At 45.9% G+C, this 21,751-nt stretch overlaps 1 long non-coding RNA gene across 1 annotated transcript; it reads right to left on the bottom strand.

Annotated features, from left to right (window-relative positions):
- Window positions 1-8,963: 8,963 nt before the first annotated feature.
- Window positions 8,964-18,551, bottom strand: LOC139801773 (uncharacterized). Its single transcript, XR_011728308.1, has 5 exons — window positions 18,281-18,551; window positions 12,085-12,217; window positions 11,522-11,586; window positions 10,053-10,149; window positions 8,964-9,316 (listed from the first exon to the last, which is right to left on the bottom strand). It is a non-coding gene; the product is annotated as an uncharacterized lncRNA (long non-coding RNA).
- Window positions 18,552-21,751: the final 3,200 nt, after the last annotated feature.

Here is a 21,751-nt window from a genome sequence, read left to right as displayed (position 1 = left end):
ACTCCAACCCAACTGATAAAAATAATACAGTGGGTTCAACCTCCCTTGTCAAATGTTTACGTTACTGCTTCCCTTGCTATCTGTATTTCTCTCTTTGCTTCCCTCCCAGCACAGGAGTTGGGGGTGTGCTGGGGGGTGGCATTCTCCCTTCCAGCACCAATCCTGCACCCCTCCCTGCCCTCTGGCACTCCCAGCTGCTGGGTGCCTGCCTGTGGTTGGCGTCCTGCTTAGACTCTGTTCTTCCTAGCGAGTCCCTGGGGTCGTAACAACCTGGAAGCATGAACAGGCCAGAGATGAGAAAACTGTTGAAAAAACAGAGCAATTGAATTTCCCTAGTTTATCAAGTGGTCATGAGCATCCCTCCCCCCCTCAGGTTTCACACACAACTCTCTCACTTTACCCTTCTGTTGTTCCAAGTGTTAAATGTAGAGGATATTGTAGCCATGGAGGGTTTGTTTCAAAGCCCCACAGACCCACTGGGGCCTTCTAGCAGGGGCACTGGCAACACAGACAGTTTGACTCACCTGCCACCTTGTAGCTTGCCAAAAATATCTTGTTTTAAGACTACCTTTTACATTACACCCAAAAGTATAATTTCTGTAAAGAACTACTTTGCATAATACAGAAAGACAAATAATACGAGTGAGATGAAATAGAAAATGGGCTTTATTTCAAGAAATCTGTTCCATGGCAAAGAACTATCAGCTTCCAAAAGTAGATCTATTGTTTCCTTTCAAATTTCTACATATAGCCAGCAGGGGTATCTAAAATAATATCACTAAAATAGAGGAATATCTAAAACAATTACACTAAAATAGAAATAAGGGGGGCAGGGAAAAATCACAGAGATTGAAAAACAAGTGGAGCTGATAAATTTTAACAGCAAAAATCACTCTGCTGCAGAAGGAATGTCCCTGGGCCCCAGGGATTACATGACTTATCCAACCTGTCCTACTCCTTGCTCCCTCCTGATTCTGCATCTCTCAAACCAGAGGCCCCATCAGAGCTCTGGGAGTTGGAGTTAGCAGGAATTTGCATCTGACCCCTCCTGAGCAGCCCCATGGAAACGGGTGATGCTTCCAGGCAAGCTGCTGTTTAGCTCAAGAAGCCAATGCAGAATCCTGAGCATTTCTTCTCAGGGGGGCTTGGGTTTGCAGAAGTCAACAGTGACATCCTAAGCAGCTCCCAAAGGCAGACTCTGGTCAGCATTTCCCACCAGCTCAGACTGAATCAAAAGTGTGAACTGATAGAGCTGCTGGGGATGGGGTGCCACCTCCTCTGCTGCAAGCACAGACCTCCAGGGACTGTGGAGGAAGAATGAGGCAGCAGGAACCCATGCTGAGCTCCGACCAGCAACTGTCTGGGCTCCATTCTTCTAAGATCTGCCAGCTCCATGTTCCATCTCAATAGACAACCTTAACATGCAGGGGATAACATCATCCATCCAGAAAAATAACTTAATAAAGCAGTTGGTTGCTGACCTGATCCAAACATTTTCCAGTTGGAAAGAGTTATGCACAACTATCAGTTTCACAGGAGCTGGGAGCAGTAAAGCAGTAGGTAACACCACGATGTACCAACATGGAGAAGAGGGGGAGCAAGGCTCACCTGAAATTCTGTTTGCACTTCTGGCGCAGCAGTGACAATTGCAGTGAAAATACCAAGGCTGGGAAAGAGGAGAATCTCAGTGCAATGGCAGAAGCTAAACCCAGAGCAAAGGAATGCAGCTGCAGTTTCAAGTCAGTACTAAGGCCCCGTGTGCCCTCTTCAACCTCAGGCTTGCAGGCAAAGCTAGTAGTGGTTTCAGTTATACAAGGAATGCTGAACAGAGCATGAAGTTGGTCTGCTGTGACAACAGAAAATCCTCCATCAGAGTTAAGCAATATGAGCATTACCAATGAGATATGGCAGCTAATAAAACAGGTAGACACCATGGTGCAAAACAGAAAATCCAAAGCTCTCCCTCTAAGCCCAGGTCTCTTCGACACCACCAGTCCCACCTTGGTGTCCTACCTGCCCTCATGCAGGGGATCTGCTCAGCTGGTGCTGGTGGTTTAAACACAGCAAGCTGCTTTGTGTCTCTTTAACGGAATATGGCCCAATATTAAGAAATGTTCCCTTAATATTTTGAGAATTAATGATGCATGAGTAATGCAGTAGTCTGATCCAAGAAATGTTCCAGTATACTTTCTTATTATCAAGTTTTTCCAAACACCTAATTTTGCTAACTACCCACAGAAGATTGGAAGTGACCAGCCACCAGCTAAGGAGGCACTGGCTGTGGTTTGAGAAGTTGAAGCAGTCGAGGCCACTCAGGTCCCTGCCAGGCTTGCTGAAGGCATAGGGAAGGGATCAGGAGCAGGCATCTGTAACACAGGCACTCACTCATTGCAGACTCTGCAGCTTCTGAAACTCACTTGAACCAATTTAATTGCATAAAAACCTTTCCCAGTCAGACTGAGAGCTGCACACCAGCACTATCCCACCACTCCTGCACAACCCCAGCCTGTGCAGTACAGCTCTTCCTGCACTGCCTGACAACCTACACTCCTGTTTTCTTCTGCTTTGTCAAACCACAGGATTTCTTTTCACTAAAAGCCTCCTCCTATTCAGCAGGTTTTTTTTTGGGGGTTTTTTTTTTTTTTTTTTTTTTTTTTGGACTTGAAGAGGTTTTGGAATTCTAAAGAACATATGGGGCTACTTAATGAATTTCATGTTTTGTCTTGCTGCTGCTCGTTGATTTTTTTTTAAGATAAGATTCAGCAGCCTGTCTCACTCAGTGCTGGTGTTTGTCAGCTGTACCACACCTCTCATCAAGAGGTTAGTTAACAGGGCTGTGTTACAATACAAGCAGCTTCCATAAAGCCTGAAGTTTCTTACCAGAACAGCAGCAGGTACTTGGCTTTAGGAGTCTGATGCACTTGGTTTGATGAAGTAACCAGAAAAAAAAGCATCATTCCTCAGCATGATCTAGCACATAGATGGTCACTTATGGCCCTTCAGGTTACCTGTACTTCTCTTCCCTTTCACAACCACAACTGACAGGTCAGTGTTGTGCTGAGGACACCAGCAGTGTCTGGATGGCCTTATACATATATTGTCAAAAGAATGGATAAATTTGGGACTTTTCAGGAATATTAACAATTCTATATGAAGCTTTCCCTGCACTGCTTACAGCTGATCTATCTGACCCTGCCCAGACACAAAGCCGGGGGTGCACAGTCCCCCAGTTTCATGCAGACTCCACCTCTGAGGCCCTTGGTGCTGCTCTTCTGCACAACTCTCATCTCCCATTAGTGACCTCTTTTTTCCAGTGCAATTCCACTCAGCAGCCTGACACTGGGAAGCTGGCCTGGTGGGGTTTCATAACGCTCCGGAAATCCATGGGAGATGCTTATGGGTACACAGCTCACAGGGTGATTTTTTTTTTTCTTTCTTTTTTCTTTTAATTTATTGTTAAGACTACAAACCTGAATATGGGATCTGAAAGGCAAGCTGAATTCCTTCCTTGTCATACCCTAGCAATAAAGATCTGTGGAAAAAAACCCACACTTAACCCTTCTGCCTAATGAAAACCATACAGAGCTCTGCCTCCTGAAGCTCTTTGTGCTCAGCAGTTGGGAGGGAGGAGAGGGCAGGGGCAGGGCAGCCAGCACTGACTGAGGTTGTACCTTTGTTGAATTTTCACCTTCAAAGATGGAGCAAGGCTTTAAGTAATATTTTTTTTTTTTCCAGTAATGGAAACCAAGAGCATTTTCTAGAGAAAATGCAGGTGATTATTAGATTTTAAGTGTCACTGTTAGTATATCCACAGTTGTTTAAACTGACTGGATAAAAGACAAAAGTTTTAACAGTGCAAAACCAGAGGCATTATTCAGTTCTATCATTTCCATGCTTCCACCCCAATCTCACCTTCAGGTTGCATCACTCCTCAAGGATTTTATCTGTTGCTGCCTTTATTTTGGGTCTTTATTTTGCTTTCTCTATTTCTATCCAAGTTCCCATAGTAATTCACTTGATGATCCTGAGCCTCAGCTCTCCCTTCTTGACCCTCCAGTCTGATTGCAAGGCATTTAATATATATAATTCTCTTTCAAATCTTTACTGTTGAACAAAGGTAAACCCTATGGCTCCACTACCACCTACCCTTTTCCAACTGACAGACTCTCAGAGCAGAAAATAGGCAAATATTTGCTTGGCAGCCCTGATTGTAGCAGTAACATTGTTTTGCAAACTGAATTTACTGTCCAGAGCAATGAGTTCCTTTTAGTAAAGCAGTAAAAATTATAAAGAAAAGTATGCTCACTTTACAGGAAAGTATGGCAAGAAAATTACCACAAACCCCACAAAAATATTGCATTAATACAGCAGTTGGTGGTACCCTGTAAGATGAGAAACAAGCTGGTAGCTGCAGTTTGAGTATATACCTATGTAAATCATACCTCATTATATTAATAAATAAGGAGATGAGATTGCTTGACTAGATCCTTGACACAAAATTACCCCTCCCCTCTCACAAGACCAAGATGACAAATCAGCAAACAGTGGTAGTCTAAAAACATATGCCAAGAAAACACTGAGGCTGCTTTTGTAACCTTGACAGACAGACACCATTTCCCATAAACCCTGATGCAGTGTGAAAAATATATGTGGTTTAGTCTGCTCCCAGGGAGCTAAATGCAAAATTACTCCATCCCAGAGCAGCTCACCAGGCCATTGTGCAATGGGAAAACATTTCGGCACGGAGTAAACTTGGAACTGGATTTCAAAAATATTGGGTTTGTCCCCTTCACAGTTAACACTGCTGTTATGCAGAAAAGAATTATCTTTGCTGATACCAAACCCCCGTGGGCTCCACAGCCCTTTGCATAGGAAAGACATGAGGTGGTGTTTTTCACATCATACACACACTCAACCCCTTCACCCTTCCCTTGGAGGTGAGGAGCAGTTCTTGGGAGACTTGGAAACTCAGCCCAGAGTGGGGGATGGTGCCACAGAACTGCCCTCCATGTACAGAAATAATGAGTACCAGCCAGGGGTGCCTCATTTCACCAGGGCAGTGAAACACATGCAGCCCTTCACATCTGCTCTGGGGTCCCTGTGAGGCCCCTCCTGCTCCTCCCAGGTCCTGCTGGGAGTGAGATGCAAAGCTACAGTTCTCCTCTCACCCACAGTACTGTAGGAATATTTTCTGCACTCCTGTACACACCAGTGGGTTTTCTGAAGAGGCAGTAGTGGCCTTCTTGTCTATCTTTTAGTCTAACCAGGCACAGAGAGTCAAAAGACCAACTTAGAGTTGAAGGCATTTTAGCAAACAGATTTTAGCAAACAGAGCAACCCATAATAACAAAACAAAAAACCAAAAAATACCCAAACCACCAATCAAAAGAGATTTATCAGTCCTCCATATAATGTGTTCCTTAGCAGTTGTATCTGACCAGAGTATTCACAGCTTCAGCTTAGTCCAGGGCTATGAGATCTAGTTCCCATTTCCAAGTAACGAGCTCCCTGCAAGACCTCAGAAATGAGGCTGCCACATGGAGCAGACTAGAGAGGAGATTTTTCAGCAAGGTGAAGAACAAGGTGGTGGCAGTGGGTCAACAATCCATTCCCAGAGCCACCCTCATCCCAGCACTGTAACACTGGCTGCATTCCTCACCCCAACACTGCTACCCCCAGCTCAGAAGTGCTGCTGCAGGACCCTTTCAAGTCCCCCAGGAGAGTTCAGTTTCTTATTTCCTCCATACAATCCCTCTTGCATTCAGATCCAGCCCTATGTGGCATGGTGGGACCTCATTAGACCTGCAGCCTCTTGGGATGCATTTTGCACCTCCCTCTGCTCACTGCTCAGCTCCTTAGAGAAATTTCCTGTGGCTGACTCATCAGAAGCAGCACTTCTCAAATGTTCTTTGGACACACAAGGCATCTGGCCCTAAGCCTCTCTGCAAATTCTGGGTACACTCATCTTCCCATATTTTTCTTGATGTATGGTGGCCACCCACGTAAGCTGGGCAATACTGGGAGGACGCTGTGACCTGAAGCAGCCTATGGCATCAGCACAGCCATATAAATCACAGATGTCTCTTTATTCTGTTCATGCAGATAAAGGAAATGTTTTGTGGCTGAAAAAGTTTTAGTACAACTTGAGTGAGGGTCCTCATGCTTGGCTTTGCTTACTTCTTCATGTGGTATATGGAGGAGGGGGATGCCTGGGGGATGGAGCTATCTACAGAAATCTTTACCATATGGTTGGTTCTGGAGCCACAAAGGTTTCTGGAGGCAGGAGAAAGCTGGGGCTTTGCATAGAGCGTGCTCTGAGATTCTTCTTTATCACATTCCCATTCCCCACAAACAGCAGAGGCATTTCTGACACAGCAGTGGCCAACTGGCAGGCGTGTGCAGAGATGAAAGGTTTTCCTGCAGCCCCATGGCTCTCCAGTGGATCTCTCTCCCAGGGCAGGGCAGTGCTTTGTGCTGTGAATTGTGTGACCCTCATGAACCTGCTGAATCAGGACCAGAAAAATGTTTGTCCCATCCTTGCATCTGTAAAGTCTACAAAAAGCAAAGCTATTTTTCATTAATTTCTAACTATCCCTCTTGGCAAGCCACTTTGCCTCCCACTTCTATTCACTTTGAAAAAATTATCAAGAGCCCATTTACTCCAATGCTCTAATGGGGCTGACAGCATATCCCTAGTTTCTCTTCCAAATTCCCATCCTAGCTATCAAACAAGCACCAATCCAGCATATCATCTGCTTGAAAGCTGAGACAACTCTGTTTCTCAAGTTAGCAGTCAGTCAAAAACAATACTGTGCCTCACAGAGAGAAGTGCCAGCACAGTTGTAACCAGACAGGGTGAGGAAAAGCCATCAAACCCATCTCTCACCTGTGGCAAGGAGACTGTTCCTGTGATTACAGCACAGCTATGGACAGGGGGACAGGATTTGGGAAGCTGGCTTTTGCTATCCATGTCTGCATCTGGGACTTTCCATGTCACTCAGCTTTGTGTCATGGACCGTGCCTGACCCAAAGCTGCTGCAGCCTCCTGCATCCCCAGCTTCAAACTCCCACAACTTCTGAGCCCTTTTTTCCACCTGCCAGCAAAGGATGGACAGGAAACCCCCAAATGAGAAAAACTGGGACTCTGCTTCAGCTGAAGCCCAATCCTGGTACCTACAACTTCCTTTGCAGTTTCAAAAATTAAATGTTTTTGGGCATCTCTGGTATTTTCCTGCCAACACTGAAATATAAAAAAATTCTGCTAATTGCTGTGAACCAGAATGTAGAGCTCTGCAGCCTCCCCCAGAAGTGGAAGTGCTGACTTCTGATTAATGTTGGCCACAGCCCAATATGTCAGTCTGTGAATGTTTCTGATATAAAATGTAAATTTCCCCTTTCGTTAATTTCATGCTAATTTGCCTTTTTACTTTACATAATTAGTTTCTTCTCACTGGTATTTGCAAATCTGAAATATTTGTTCTTTTTTAGTCATCCATTAAATATCTGGTTTGTCATTAGTGAGTGGAAAGCAGCACAACCATTTCCTTGTTGCCTGGGAAACTCATCTAAGAGTTAGCAGCACATTAACATATCAGCAAGGTCCTCTTTTAGACACTTTCCCAAAAATAACTGAGGATCCCAACAGACCAACAGCACCTGTCTGAAATTCACCCTCTCCAAAGGAGCAAAGGTTACACTGAGTGCAGCAGACAAGTGGTGAGCGTGCTGGGTGGAGAGACAGGAGACAGGAGCAGTGCTCAAAAGGTCCATCTCAGGGCAGCCTAACCCACAGTATCTTGTTGTCCTTTTCCCCCATCTTCTTCATCAAGACAGAAATCACAGCACACAAAATGGTTTGGATAGAGCAGAAGCTGTGCCTGTGAAGCCTCCCCAGGCCTTAGAAGGCAAGGGTGATGCAGCTTCCCTGCACTCCCTACAGGTCAAGGGCTTTGCTTCAACTGGTTTCTCTTTATTTCTTGATGTCCTCAGAGTAATTTCACACAATTACAGAACAAAAGGTTGGGTGGCTGGTTTTTTCCTCCCTCATTCACAAATTGTCTCTGGATCACTGAGTTCTTTGCACAGCAAACTCCACCTACAGAGCTGGCTAAGCAGAACTTCCCTTCTCTCAGCAACTGGAGCTTAAGTTCCCTTTCTGATTTGGTACATTTGGGAGAGACATTCCCATTTTAACTTATAAAAACCCGAGAGAAAAAAAAAATCCAAGTGTTATTTAATAATTGCATATTCTGAGCCCCTCACAAAGCACCTGGAAAGTGTGTCCTCACCAAGGTAAGCAGAGGGGCAAGATAATCATCAGCCCTTTCTTGGTAGTTGGCTGCTCTCTTCCCTGGCTTGTCCATGCACAAAAAGTTCTTTAAAAAGCAGTGACCCAGGATAAACACATAATTAGAAACTCAGTCTGTTTATGAAATGTAATTTGATATTCCTGAGACACAGACTCTAAATAACCTCTTTTTATAATACCCATCAATTTTGTCACTGACTAGTAACATTGACAGAAATCATGTCTCATATGTAAGATTATATTAGGATCCATTAGAAAGAGAAAAACCTCCCTAAATTCTTCAAGACCATTGTAAACAGAATCTCCTCAGTATGTTCACTGAGTGATTAAAGCAATCCAAACTGGAAATAACAAAATCCTACAGAAGGTGTCATTCCATAGAGAATTCATTAAAAACTGAGTGCAAACCCAGTGTTACTGCATGTATCAAAACCACAGCACCACAGTTTCTAAGAGCATATTGTGCACTTGTGCACCAGTCTAACCCATCAATCTGTGGGGACAAAAAGGCATCTACCAGAGCACAGGATAGCATTTCATCACTAGCCACCACCTTTGGGCAATATGCCACGTTCCTCTCAAGCTTTCTATTGAAAAATATTGTACCTAGAGAATGAGAAAGATATAACAGAAAAAATCCCAATGATTAAAAAAAAAAAAAAAAAGTTATGTACTTTCTCTTGAGTCAGTAGCTTGTGTAGTGCCTTCAAGGCCTCTGCTTCAATTTTGTGATCCAAGGCTTGGAAGTTCACGCAGCCGACGTCACCGCAAGTGGTGCTGGAGATGCCAAAGCAGCCTTTACAAGACAGGAGTGGGTTTGGCCTTGGTTTCTTTATCCTGTGCTTCTCAGATGATCTGGCTGACCCACACTTGTCCTGGGGCACACAGGGGCTGCACAATGTACCACCAGCTGTCCCCTTTCTTGCTGCACCACTGCTGGAAGGAGCATGGGGCTGGTTTGCAGGGAAGCATGAAGGAACTCATTGAGAACCTGACAAATCACCCAACCTAAATATAAAATAAATAAATAAAAAAATATTTTAAATGACAGCAACCAGATCTTCTCTAGCTATTGATCAGACACACAAAGAGAGCGGGAGACAAAGTTCCCTCCAGGCACCTCCCAGTGCAACAGCAGATATCAGCAGGAAAGTATTTTACAGGCAGCTACTGCTGCTGCAGCCTCTCCATGACTATTAGAAGGCCAAGAAGGGGTTTTCCTTCGAGGGTTATTCTGGCTGGTGGAGTACTCAGAGCTGCCAGGGATTGGCTGCAGCAGAACAACCAGTGCATATGGAAAAACACCTCAGGGATGATGCTCAACTCAGTGTCCTCCACAGGTATAAGATACAAGGTTTTGGTCTTTAGCCAGGCTAGGACTTCACAGAATCACAGAATTCTTGAGGCTGGAAAAGACCTTTGAGATCAAGTCCAGCCTATGACCTAGCCCCAGCACATCAGCTACACCATGGCACTGAGTGCCATATCAGCCTTTCCTTAAACACCTCCAGGGATGGTGACAAATCTTCTTTTCAATCATCTGCAACCAAGTTACCTAATTGAACGGAATTTAAATTATATTGGAGCATGTGTTTTTAGTTTGTTTTACAAATTCTATTGGCCCTTTTTTCCCCCTTACCTAACTTGACCATTGCATCCTGTGTTCCCTGCTAGAGTTGGGAATGTTTGCCAGTTGTGTGTTGCTCCACTTTAGAGCTTTAAGGCCTGTTCACTCTTTATATACCTTTGAAGTGGTTATGGTGCTGCAGGTCTACCCAGAACAAAGACATTCTCATCCCTTGACACACTGAACCACTGAGGAATTTTGTCTCCCAGAAGGACTGCAAAGGGCAGAATCACCAGAGATGAGAAGAAATTTATGGTTTTCATTAATTGCTGCAAATAACCACACTAACCAGTGTTTATCTGTAAGAAATGCATGAATGGTTAGTCACAGGAATGAAAATGAAGGAGTAGACCCTTGAAATGAAAAGAGGATTATTACAGTTTAAAAAATCAAAATTATATTGGCTCCTTTTTAAGTGATTAGGTGGAGGATTTATAGGAGACTATGCCAAATGCTCAAATATGAACCTGCTTAAGTGTGGGAAAAAATTCTAATGGGCCTATGTGCTTTGCTGGGTGCTGTCAAATCGCTGCTAGAATGAGACATTTTTCCAAGATTCAAGCAATGATTTGCCTTCACCACTTATTGCCAAATATTCATTTGTACAGTTAGTAAGGGGGAATTTCAGTGTAAGAGGAAAATGGAATCCAGCTCTGGGACAGGCAGAGACAGCAGCACCAGCCTCCCACATTTCTGAATAGCCCGAGTTCCCACGACCTTCCCTCAGAGGAGGATGTGCTCAAGTTCTGCTGCTCTTGAAGGAACTAAAACACAGCCCCAGGGAGCAAAGTGCTGATTTTAGAGCCCCAAGCCCATGCGAGCCCCAGCGGGTGTCAGCATCCCCCAGCTCCACACCTCCTGGCCTCATCCCAGGGGCTCAGCAGAGCTGGGCTCCAGACACACGAGTTTGTTTATCCCAAAAGTTCTGGTGATTTCCGCAAATTATACTCCAGAGCACAGTGCTTCCAGGTTAAAAGATTGTATCTGTAAAAATGTTGATACGAGAGAAATATTCCCTGTGGGTTTTTAAAGAATTACAGAGTCTTTCCCCGAACTATGGTTTATGTGATTTTCTTAATAGAATGCAGCTGGCTTAATGAATAGAAACATTCAAGAACAATTTATTCACTGACTGATGGGGAGAAGTATCCTAAATAATTTATTTATATTCTATTAATCTGATCTATTAATGATGCCATTTATTAATAAGAAATATGTTTGACAATGACAGTGAAAATTAATCAAGGACATTATTAGCAATTATTATCCCACCATTTCTAATTGAGAGAAAAAATGTCCTTTAGCTATAGTTCCTACATAAAGTGCACAGTCAAGTAATTTTTCAGGTAGTTGTGCCAGAAATAGTTCATCAGTTGCAGGGGCAATGGGTGAGTCAAACAATAGCAATTAAACCCATTCTGGCTAAAACCAGCAGTGTTCTCCCAGGATTTCTGCTGCTTTCTACTTAATTTGCATTATTAATTTGGAGTAATGTTTACATAGAATAGCAACAGGAATTTGACAGGAAATAAATGTAGAGATTTCCCCCAGAGACCAGAGATGCTGTTAAGCCCGTTTTTCCTTACCTGGAGTTAATGAATAATCATCTCCCTGGCAGTGGGTCCTGGAGCTGAGACTTGTACTTTGGTTCCTGTTAAAAACAGAGAAATGTGTCAGATAATGTGGGCATCTGAGGGATTCATCTAAAGAGACTTAGTGAGTAAATATCCTCCAATGCAGTGAGACATTTACTTGTTCCAAACTGTTAAGAACAGAACTATAGCATTCCTCAGTTTTAAAGAGATTTTTATATACAACTACCATTTATTCCTCTTCATTCTAAAGACATTTTGATGGCTCTTCCCCAACCAGAGCAGCCCTCCCCCCTCCCACAGCCCTACAACTAATTCATAAATCCAGGGATTTTTTTCATTCTTTCTGTCTCAAGTTGCAGGACAATTTCTTTCCTAGGTGCTTTTCTGCTATTTCATCACTTAATTTATTGCAGGCTTGAAAGGTGAGAGCTGGAAGTGGGTTTTCCTGCTGCTCTTGTGCTAACAAGAGGCTGACCTCTGAGGCAAGATTTCCTTGAAAAAACTGAAACTCTGAGCTAAAGCACAATGCCTTTCAGAAAAAATGATTCATTTACCCTCACTCATGGACTGCTGCAGAACAGGGGCTGCTCAGCTTTTCCCTCCTGGGTATCCCCAGCACAGGGATGGTTCTCAGGCCAGGCTGGGCCTTCCACAACCCTCCTGCTGCCTGGGCTTGGCAGTGGCTTCCTGCAGGGAAACAGAGACCAAGAGAGGATTCAGGCCATCTCAATCCCCACCTCCATCCCCTCCAGCACACTGCAGGAGTGCAGCCCTTTCTAGGATCAGAGCAATCATTACAGGCTGAGCCATAACACCCACCCGAAAGAGAGACAGAAGTGCAGATAATACTGCAGGATTAGGTAGATAATTATAGGTAGTTATATATAATAAGGATTATCTATATATAATAAAATAATTATAGATAATATTAAGTAAAGAATACTCTCTTATCCTGAGTATATTTTCTGTCGTGAACTGTCTCCACTACTGCACAGGAACAGGATCAAAACAGGGACCAGACTACAGCCACCCTGAGGTACAGCAATGTGCTCCACCCCCTTGGTTGTGCCACCCACCACCCTGGCACTCTCCAGCTCACCCACCTGCACCCACAGAGCCCCCTCAGCACATCCCACAGGGACACACTCACACAGAACAAAAGCTTTTCCATCACTGCCATGAGGAGCACAGAAGTCAGTATGAACTGGATCAAATCTTACATGAACATTTGCACAGACTAAGGATGTGTCATCTAGGGTCATCTTCTGGTTTTATATGTATTAAAGGATGCACCCTTGAAATCCTGGATTTTTAATGCACAGCATAAGCAAGATTTATTTTCAATAAGCATTTGGAATAGTGCTGCCATTCTGTTTAACAGTCCTATCTCTAAGCCCTTAATAGGCCCATACTAAAAAATCATTGGTGTGAACAAAGACTGCAGAAACAGCAAGTCCCAGAAAACACCCCAGAAACCAAAATTCAAATGAGGAATTCAAAATTCAAATCAGAAATACCAAAAATAAAATATGTACACAGCTTAAAATATAAGTCCCCATCTGGAAAAAAAAAAAAAATCATATCCCTCTAAGTAACCCCTCCAAGAATCACTGATGTTAGAATTGTTCCTTGAAACACTCTGATGTGAAATTATCTTCTAAAAAAAGGCAACTAAAAAGTGTATTTTCCTTCCTACTGGCTTCATCTGCTCTCTGAACCGTGCTGGGGTCTGTCACAGAATCACAGGAAGATTTGGGTTGGAAGGGACCTCTCAAGGTCATGAGGAGCCTGGCAGCATGAGCCCCAGGGGGTAAGTGATAGCCTAGAAAATGAAGTGCAAGCACAGCAGAGGAAGGGGCAGCTACTCCAAGTCTTGCTTTGACTGCAGCCCCTCAGGGAAGTCCTGGGGCCTCCCAGATGGGGCTGAACTCTCTGTCCTGCTGTTCCATCCCTGAAGAGCTGGAACCCCCCCTGCCTCTGCTCTGCACTGAAGGGCACTGCCTGGAGGGGACCAGGGGGTGAAGGAACAGTGAAGGCAAACAGTGCACAGGCAACACTCCTGCCCAAGCACACACTGCCCTTCTGTGGGATGCCAAGAAAGAAATGTGGTGTTGAAGTTCAGCCACTCCTCAAACATAGATGTAGCTGTAAATTCAGGCCTCTAATCACAAAAAGCAAGAGCAAAAGAAATCAATCCATCCAGCCCACTAGGGACGAGTAATCAGCTGTGGGCAGTACCCTGTGTTTGATGAGCTCTTATTGACGTCATGAAGCCCAGGCTTCTGTTTGGAGACTTCATTCTCTTCCTCAAATAAAACCCAAAATCAAACAAAAAAGGTAAATGTACCAAAGGATCCAGCTTATCCCAAGGTCTCTGGTGAGCACCAAAGACCTCCAAGTGACTCAGAAGGCAGCTCTCCTCTGCCATCTGCATTCTGCTTTCCTCTCCCTGGGCACAGATTAGGGAACCATCATCTTTGCTGCCACTTCAGATTATACTCAGTATTTGTGCAATATTTCTACTGTTTCTCAGACTCTACTGCAAATATTAGCAAATCCAGAGCCAAAACAGTGATTTTTTTTTTTTTTTTTTTTTTTTTGCAAGGACTGCAGGATAAGGTTGGCAGAGCTCACCAAGATGCAGCAGATAAGATCCAAATTAAAATTACTCCCTTAAGGTAGCTCTAATGTGTGACTGCAGTGAATGTTAAACCAAAGCCCATCCATTCTCCCTATAAAAATATTTACCAGGATAAAAAGTGTTTTTCTAAAATCATTTGGGACAATCACAGTCACAGATCCACTCCTCCAAAGGTGGGTTTCCAGGCAACATCAGTGCACCTTTCTGTGTGGGTCATAGAATCATAAAATCATTTTGGTTGGAAAAGATCATTAAGATCACCAGCTCCAACCATTAACCCAGCACTGCCAAGTCTACCACTAAGCCATGTCCCTCAGCACCACATCTGCACAGATTTTAAATCCCTCCAGGGATGGGGACTCAGCTGCTGCCTGGGCAGCCTGGGCCAGGGCCTGGCAACAATTACAGTAAAGATGTTTTTCCTAAAATCCAATCAGTACTTCCCTTGGCACAACTTGAGGACATTTCCTCTTGTCCTGTTGCTTATTATTAGTGAGAAGACACTGACACCCCTCCCCTTCCCTGGCTCCATCTTCCTCTCAGGGAGTTGCAGAGATGGAGAAGGTCTCCTCTCAGCCTCCTTTTCTCCAGGCTGAATGCTCCCCAGCTGCTCCTCCTCAGACTTGGGCTCCAGACCCTTCCCCATCTCCATTGCCCTTCTTTGGACTCACTCCAGCCCCTCAGCATCCATCCTGCACTGAGGGGCCCAGAAGTGAGGCTGCTGCCTGCAACCTGCTGAAAGAGGAAAAACTACAAAGTTTGTTTGTTCTGCAGCAGAGGAAAGATTTTGGGTCCAGGAGGTGGGTGAGCTGTGGTGAGTTGGGAGGTGCTGCCCTGTCCATCTGGCAGCATGGTGGCCACCTGGACCATCCCATTGGCCACAGAACCTGCCAGTTTGTGGGACATGGGCTGGGCCATAGTGGCTGGAGACCACCAAGGTGCTGCTGCCTCCCCAGCCTGGCACAGAGGTGGCACTGGGAACCTGAGGAGGGGTTTGCTGGAGTACATTCAGCACTTGGTTTGGGTGTTCTTGCTGTCACCTTCCCTCTGCTAAAGCTGCCTGGGGAACTGGAGAACCCTGACTCCACAGAAAGTGCCCTCAAGTAGCTACAGGTATGTGGATCATCCCTCTTGGGCCCAGGTGAAAACAAAGGTAATTTAAATCCCATTTTCATCCTGCAACAGCTCCCTCAGTACCCAGCCAGACCTGCAGACTGAGGCTTTGAAAAAAAAGCAGTAATTACAGAAAAGTGGTATTGGGAAAGTAAGAAAAAGTACAGGGGAAAGCAGAGTGCATATGATGTAAAATGATTGTATTGTTTAATTGATATACTGCAGGATATTGTTCTAATGATACGGGGAAAAAGAAATAATGATCAGTTAACTCATTATTAATGTTCATTTTCTTTTCCAGAATTGCCTGTGGGTTCAGTTAATTATTAAGCATGACAGTTGGACTTTAATATATCAGCTATAGATTCCAGTCACAGCAGTCTAGTTCAATAATTGGGTTTCTTTCTCCTTCATTTTGACTAATAGCATCCTTACAGCAATTATTAAAATTCATCATAGCACCAAAATAGGCCATTTGAAACATCACCAAAAATGGCAACACAGGAGACCCCTGCTTGTTTTTTAACAGCAAATTCAAAACAGCAACCCAGAAAACATCAAGCAGCTTCTCTGGTAACTTTAAATCAGCCACAACATGAATGGGGACACATAGGACAAACCAGTAGAGCTTCAGGAGAGCCAAGAGAGCACCAAACAAACAGGCTGCTGCCACTGAGAGTGCACTTGGGCTCCACAGGAAAATAAATCTCCCTTTGAAAATGCAAATTCCTGCATGATTCTTCAGCAGAAAAAGTCTATGAGCATCTTGGAGCTGAGCAGGATCGGTTTGAGTCTGAAGAGCACCTTTTCCCTTTTAAATTATCTGAATGCAGGGTGGAGGAGTAGGAGCTCAAACCACTGAACTCAGCAGCAGCTGATCAACAGCAGCACCTACAAAGCTGTTTTCATTGTCTCTACTTCAGGGCTACAGAGAACATCACACTGCAAGCTTCTCAAGGGCCAGGTCCTGCTCTCATGGGAAGCTCTCGTCCACCCATGCAGCAGAGCTCCTGCCAAGAGCTGGAAAAGATGACATTTCAACTCATGTCACCTTCCCTTTAGCAGGTGCCAGCTCTGCTGCATGACAAACCCTCTGTCCCCGTGGCTGCCACAGGATGCCCTGGGACCAGCAGTCCCCCTCACTGGGAGGGTCCCAGCATGTAACCCTGAGCTCTCCCTGCACTGGGGACCCCACCTCCTATAGACACACCTCATAAAAGCCTTACAGACCACCAGCATTATCGTGGGGTATTTTCATTGCTGCAGGGTTATGTCACTGCTTCCACAATAAAATCATTTCAGCAGGTTGTAAGTCAGGTGTAAAAACTCCCTTTGGGCTGAAACTTGGCACGTGCAGGCATGGAAACACCCACAGAGCCTGATTTCTGGGAAGGGGAGATGTGGGGAAGAGATTTTGCATTACTCCTGAATCCTGGGGCTCTGCAGAGCTGCAGAAGGCCAGTGGGGAAGCTGAGACAGAGATGAAACTGCCCTGCTCTGCCATGCCTGGTCCTCTCCTTCCTACCTCACAGCTCTGGAAACAAAAGGGAAAAGGAAACTTGTTTGCTGGCCACAGAAGCTCAGGTCCCTCAGGATGGGGGTAAAGGTTTTCTGAACTCAGTTTAAAACAATGAGGGTATAGGGAGAGTTCAGACTCCCCTGCACACACCAGAGTCCCCTGATATCACTTCAGAGCAGGATTTCTTGGAAGCCCAGAGGGACCTGAGGCAGACTAAACCCATCCTTCCGACAAGCTCTGTTTCAGATCATTTGGATGCATTTGAGTGTTACTGCAAAGAACAGAGGAGAAACACTTTTATCCAAGCAGGACTTCACTGGGACATGGCTCCAAACAGTGCAAGTCCAGTGCAGAGCCAACTGCTGACAGGAGCTTTGCAACAGCTGCACTGGGACCTGAAGAAGAAATGATACATCTGGAAGCCACATCCAACAGTGCTTGTCCAGGATGTTTGGTGGGATCAGGGGGAGAGGTTTTAAGAAGCCTAGAGGAAGAGGCTGAGCCTCTTACTCTCACTTGACACATTCCCTATCTCCTCAATTAGAATCATAAACTGGTTTGGGCTGGAAGGGACCTTAAAGATCATCCAGTTCTACCCCAGCTCTTGCCATGGGCAGAGACACTTCCCAACAGACCAGGTTGCACAAGGCTTCATCTAATTTTAAACACTTCCAGGGATGGGGGATCAACAACCTTCCTAGGCAACCTATTCCAGTGTCTTACTATCTTCACAGTGAAGAATTTTTTTCTAGTATTTGACCTTCTTACAGAGCTAGAGCCCCCTGGCCAGAAAAGAGTAGGGCACAGGCTGACTGTAACTGCAGCACCCCTCAGATCATAGAGCCACAGACTGGTTTGGGCTGGAAAGGACCTTAAAGCTCATCCAGTTCCACCCCTATGCATGGGCAGGGACACCTGCCACCAGCCCAGGTTGCTCCAAGCCCCATCCAGCCTGGCCAGAAGACACTGCCAGGGATGGGGCAGCCCTACTTTCTCTGGGCAGCCTGGGCCAGCATCGTTTGCAGCTGAAGGTGTTCAGCAAACTTGACCTTTTGTAATGAAACAATCAGTCCATTGTCTTCACACTTACTTCACAGCCTACAAGTCAATCAACAAATGACTGAACCCAGCACAGTTGTTTGCTGTGACATTTTGTTCCCTGAATAACACAATGTTCTACCCCTCTGTCAGTTTTCCTGGGATTTGCTAGGTTGAAATCCATGTCCAGCCCATGGGAGGTGAGTCATTTCCCTGTGTGCTTCACCCCTGCTGCAGAGGCAGCTCTCCTGCAGTCATAGGGGATGAACATATAGAAAGAAGAAACATATAGAAAGAACTATAATGATGTATGATATTATCTGGCAATAAAAAAAGAGCATATAGTTGACAATAAGGGTATTCTTATTTAATCTCATGTGACTGTGTAGCAGTATTAGCAGTTTCAGCATTTCTATCCACTGTCCCAGCTAGACATTACCTGACTCTGGTCACACACATCCCTGGAGCTCAGGTCTCAGCCTTGCTGTTTCTCTGCACGGTGCAGGCAGCAGCAGAATCTCGGCGACTTTCACAGCAGAGACCCCCAAGCGCTGCGGCTCTGAGCACAGGGCGCTCCCACCCTCAAACTCCTGCAGGATAAATTACTACCAGCATCATCACAGCAGGAACTCTGATGGCTATCATGAGATAATCATCACACATCTGCATTTCCAAGACCCAGGGCACAAGTCTGGTGCTTCCTATTCCTGAGTGACATGATCTCACACCCACCCACCCACTCCTGGAGCTGCCCCGGGGCTCTGCTTTGTGGAGGGGGAAGGACACAATTCTGAGCTGGAAGAACGTGCAGCTGGCAGCTTGGAGCTGGGGTTTATGCAAAGCCGTTTGTTTCTCGTAAACAGATCTTTTCCTGCAGTGGTGGGGACCCAGGAGACTAACAAACAGCAGCACGACAGAAAGCATCTTCTTGCAGAGCAGTAGCGGGTGAAGGAGGGACCTTCTGGCACAGGCAGAGTGCTCCCACGGTGGTTGTTTAAATGAAGAGGTGCAGTGAATATGTTCTGCTAGAGCAGGTCAGCAGAACTTTTGCAGTGTGAATGAGCTCGCTGCTATTAGTGTCACAGAGGTTTCCAGGCATCCTGCTTTGGGGCTGGCCTAATAATTCTTCCCAAACGAGGTGGTGCCACATTGCTCGTCCCCTGGCTCTGTTTTGTTGTTTCTCACAAGCTGCAGTTCTAGCCCAGTCCTTTCCCTTTTCATTAGTAACCAGGAGAGTCAGAATGGCCCTGAGCCTCCCAACCCAGAGATCTATCACTACAGATCCCCACTAGATAAGGGAAACATCATCTGCCTGATACCACCTCAGCCAATACCCCCTCCCCCGTGTCAGCCCTAGAGCAGAGCAGGAAGAACTCCGTGGTGCCTGAGGACCAACATCCAAACTCAAATGCTCTCAGGCCCCCTGTTATCCCAGGTGGCCATGGGGCATCCCCACACACAGCCTGACCCCCTGCTTCCACCAGGGAGGAGGGACCGTGCCACCCACCACTTTCCACAGCCCAGGAGGCAGCTGGACCTTGCTCAGAGGCACCTCAGTTCCCCCAGGTTCATCAGGTTGGTGTCCAGGAACAGCATCACCATGACCACAGTGCACAGTACTGGCAGCAGAACCTGCTGGGAACATGGAGCAGTATGTGGGCAGTTTTCTCCATTAAGCTGTATTTTCCTGTATGCTGTTCCTGGTACCAGTGCTGGGTGATGCCTTTGATTCTCTGGGCCAGATTCTCTGGGCAAACTGGGTCAGTGTCTCACCACCCTCGCAGGGAAGAATGAGCTAATTTTTTATCACAAGGTCCAAATATTTCAAGCCACATCTAATCACAGTTATTTACCATAAGCAAGGGAAAGAAACACAAAAATATACTGGGAATGGTTACATGGCTGCCTTACTCTGCTCATGCTCTGGGTGGCTCAGAGGAGCCTGGCCTGGAGCCTGGGGTGAACCTGCCCCCCACTCACCAGGAATACCACAAAGATTATTTAGCAGAGGGGAGAAAAATAATCACCACCAGAGATGGACACTGAGTCTTGGATCAAACCCCACAGAACACAATCCTGTGTGCTGGACCTGAAGTTCACCAACTGCACTTCACTCTCCCCACATTAAAGCTCTAAGTGCCATGTACTTCCATTTACAGAGCTGGCATTGTGTTGTTGCTGGGCTGACTCAGGGGAACAGCAAATATCGTTTACACATTTATAAAAGATTTCCCAGCTCTTATTCCAGTCAGGAAAAAAGGGAAACCAAACAAAATACACCTAAGCAGCTCAGGGAAGGCCCATCCCCTGCTCCAATGGCACACACACACACATTGGGGATGGCTCTCAGCTGGGAAAGCTGCTGTGGATTCACTGTGCAACTTCTGCAGCTGAAATAACACACTGACCTGTGTGAAACAAATCTTCACAGTGGGCACATCTTTTCTCCTACTGTTTCCAAACTAAAACCAAACATAAACAGCACGAAATCAGCCCAGCTCTATGAAGGAACGGCAGCGTGAGAACATCAGCAATGTTTCAAGTGAAAACCTTTCTTGTGCACTGAATTAAGACTTTTCCTGGAGGGAAGCAAGAACCTCTGAGCTTGGAAAAACTCACTTTCTGGAAAATCCATGGGTGATGGTGAGAAGCAGCTTTTTCTTTCTTCTTTTCATCCCCATCTGGCACCAGCATCCTTAAGAGCAGCAGCAAGAAACCTTCCCCCTTGCCTGTCCTAGATGGGTGTGTGATGGTTTCCCCAGGAGCTATAGACCAGAAGAGGGACCCATGCTCAAGCCCCTCAGCCATGCCAGAAGGGCAGAGCCACCCTGGTCTGGTATTGGGAGCAAAAGGGTCACTTAGGGGGTGTTACAAATCAACAACAACAACAAAAAAAGGCAAGCAAAAAGCAAAGGCTTGCGGGGAAAGGGACACTGCACAGACACAGGTTGGCTGTGTCAGGTATTAGAAAAAAATAATGTCTAATGCTCTTGAATCATTAATAAACCAGGAAAACCAGCTGAAAATTCTTTACCAATGCCTTTGAAGCAAACCCACTTTCCCAAAGCCTTCTCAAATTGTAATACTGAATAAAAAGGCACACACAGTATTGCACACACAAAACAGCAAACTTACCCATGCAGTGTGTGCATGCCCAGCCACCACCTCCTGCTCCACCCACAGGGGATGCAGGACCACCCTGGGCAGGGTGGCAGGGGCTGCTCTCCTGCCCCCCTGGATCCCCACAAGGAAACACTCCCACCTTCAACCATCTAGCAGCACCAAGCCTGTGGACTCTGCTGTTGCTGAATGTCTTGATATGAATTCAGTGAACCTCCTCCCCAGGATGTTTCCAAATCAGGGGCAAGGGCTATGCTTTGACCTGAAGGGCATTTCATGGAAATGGGAGGACCTGGCCCACTGGGGCTCGGGAGAGAGTCCAGGCAGGCTGCTGGTGGGCCAAGGCTAAAGCGATGGAAAATCCACAGTGAGAGGGGGAACAAAAGAGGTATTTTGAACAAAAGGTACTTTGAAACACAGCTCCAGCCTTCCTGTGCACTCTGGCTGCCAGTCACCAGCCACAGCCTGAGCACCTCCTAGGGGCTGAGCTGTGAGGTGAAGTGCCAGGAGGAGACCTGGGAGAAGCCCTGGAGCCAGCAGGGTCCCCAGAACAGGGCAGAATCCTGCTGTGGGACCTCAGCTCCAAACTCAGCACCAGGTGTTGCTCAGGAGACACGACCCCACGGAGGTGGGTGCTGCCGAGGTGCTGGGTAGGGAGCCAGGCCAGGAGGAGCAGCAGAGCACAAAATGGGTCTCTGCCAGAAGGAAGACAGTTCCAAAGCAGGTATTTCAGTGGGAAGAGCAGTGCTGCTGGCCCGGCTCCATCCCATCCTGACCCGGTGGTACCAGG

Source organism: Heliangelus exortis, chromosome 12 (assembly GCF_036169615.1).
Source record: "Heliangelus exortis chromosome 12, bHelExo1.hap1, whole genome shotgun sequence".
NCBI lineage: Eukaryota > Metazoa > Chordata > Aves > Apodiformes > Trochilidae > Heliangelus > Heliangelus exortis.
This window is presented reverse-complemented; position numbering and strand designations above follow the sequence as displayed.